This window comes from Sinocyclocheilus grahami, unplaced genomic scaffold (genome assembly GCF_001515645.1).
Source record: "Sinocyclocheilus grahami isolate Dianchi unplaced genomic scaffold, SAMN03320097.WGS_v1.1 scaffold393.1, whole genome shotgun sequence".
Taxonomy (NCBI): Eukaryota; Metazoa; Chordata; class Actinopteri; order Cypriniformes; family Cyprinidae; genus Sinocyclocheilus; species Sinocyclocheilus grahami.
In genome coordinates, this window is record NW_015505572.1 from 106,598 (window position 1) to 109,217 (window position 2,620).

Here is a 2,620-nt window from a genome sequence, read left to right on the forward strand (position 1 = left end):
GCAAACGCTCAAGCGCGTCACACACGATCCGCCTACTCTTGCATGGTTGACACCCTCTCATTAGCATGTTGCGCAGAGGGGAAAAAAATGTGGAACTACATTCAGAAATAAATAAATGATTAAAAGAAAATAGTTAGGATGAGTTTAGCATTTCCTTAAACATTTTCCATTTGCCCACCAATTTATATTATTTATTTGCCTACTTTCATCACATATATAATTATTTATTTATGTATTTAAACAAGAATACGTGTATTTATGCACACATTTATTTATTTATTTGCATATTTATTTATTTATTGTTTTTGCAGGTTTCGTCCTCCATAGCTCAGTGCATGACTGTGTGACTATCTGTCTGTGTTATAAATATTTAGTAAAACTAAGGTCCTTGAGATCCAGAGATATGAATGTTTCTCTATCTTTATATGTATGAATTGTTTTTTCCCCCACTGATCCTGTTCATAATGAACCATTTAGCCATAATATGTGTGAAAAAGTCACCTACACATTAACATTTGGGTTTGCTGTACAACTGAGAAGACAATTGTATGTCAATAAAAACACATGTCAATAAAATGACTTAATGGCTTTACTGAAAATGATTTTGTTGGTGTAAAAAAGGAAAAAAATACGCCCAGGTATTACATAAATAAAATTGTGCCCACGTTGTCCATATCTCATGGTAATACATCAAATAAAATCTATAAGTGTTTGTTATAAGTATATTATAACTTTATATCATGAGTAATTACACTTAGATTCAACAGCATTTTTCATGAAGGTGTTCTAACCTGTTACCGGATCCCCTATCTGCTCTGTCAAAACATTAAACTGTACAAACCAGTGCTAGTTGGGCTGATAGTGGTGTAATATTAGTCTCTGATATACTTACTGCATCTTTCACTATGTTGAGTGACACCAGCAACACACAAGCATCTCTCTTCTTCTTCATCAACTAGCAATGTAGTAAATTAATAAATGGTGTCATTCCTGTAATTAAATACCCTGAAAGTCTGCTATGTGCAATATGCAGACATTTATCACATAATACTTGTTTCTAACTAATTTTGTTACCTGTTTTTGCTCAAGCAAGTCACACTTTCTCCCAAAATAGGATGCATTTTGTAGCATTTTTACTTTCAACAACAATTTATAAGGTAACTAAGTCTTTTATTATCACTTAATCATCAGAAAAAACTGGCATAAAGACATGATTCCTGTCATCCTTTGAGCCAGATTACAACTATGTGTTAAATTATCAGACAATTTTTACATGTATGAATGATTCTGAAGAAATTATTTTATGCCTAATCCTGTTTTCCACTTTTTTCACTAATTTCCAGATTGTAAGTTATGATACATTTTGACTTCTTCTTTTTGTCATTCTTCAAGTCTTCATTCAGATTTTGTGGGAAAAAAACTGTACGTGATGTAAAGATTTATTAATATTTTTTAACTCAACATCATCAAATTAGGTAATATTAGGCAAACCAGGCTGTGTAAATGTAAAATATGATGTATAAAATATAATGTGGTCATACAGTTCTTATTTCTATAGCCATGGAAGACGACATACAAGAGGAAGTCCTTTCGCAGTTCTGGGCGGCTGGCAGATCCTGCAGCTGACGGCGGGCACGGGTTTGGTGGTCTATGCCGTCTGGGCAGGGATCCTCATGTCAGGGTTTCGCCAAGTGCCTCTCAAATTACAGGTGAGATCTGAGGAGTGTGTCTGTGTTAATGCTGCTCATAGGGAGAGGTTTATCAGCCTGTAACTGCTGCTGTGTTCCAGCGAGCAGAGCTCAGGTGAGTAACGTCCTGACTCTGGAGGCATCACCGACCTGCGTTCAGGCGACGGCAGGATTGTGAGTGATCCTCTTACTTTTTTTTTTTTTTTTTTTTTTTTTTAGTGTTTTGTAGGTCTATTATACTCACCAAGGTTGCATGTAATTCAATCAAAAATACAGTAAAAACAGTAATATATTGTGGAATATTATTACAATCTAAAACAATTATTTTATATTTTAAATATAAATTTTATATTTCATTTATCTTGATCAAAACTTTCCAGCATCATTACTCCAGTCTTCAGTGTCACATGATCCTTCAGAAATCATTCTGATATAATGATTTGCTGCTCAAGAAACATTTCTTATTATCAATGTTGAAAACAGTTGTGCTGCTTCATATTTTTGTGGAAAAGAACATCATTTATTTGAAATGCAAATCTTTGGTAACATTATGATTGCCTTTACCATGACTTTTGATCAATTTAATGCACCCTTGCTGAATAAAAGCATTAATTGATTTTTTAAAAACCGACCTCAAACTTTTAAACAGTAGTGGTCGTGCTTATTTCTTTGTTTTAATCGTGTGCAGGTGTTAGAAGCATGTCGTCAGGGTTTTCCTCCAGCAGTTGGTTATGAGCTCAATCTCTGGCTTGTTCGTCTTGCAAAAAAACAACACAGAAGTGTTATATATCGGCGAGAAGATTTGTGGAAGGTATATCTAAACACTCAAAATACTATATTAAACTATATACTATTTATTAGATTGTATGGTGGAAAAGTTCATTTATTTCAGTAATTCAACTCAAATTGTGAAACTCGTGTATTAAATAAAT

At 33.5% G+C, this 2,620-nt stretch overlaps 1 pseudogene; it reads left to right on the plus strand.

Annotated features, from left to right (window-relative positions):
- The first annotated feature begins 1,560 nt into the window (after nt 1-1,560).
- LOC107550227 (protein FAM173A-like) overlaps nt 1,561-2,620 on the plus strand; it is a 2,396-nt pseudogene continuing 1,336 nt past the window's right edge.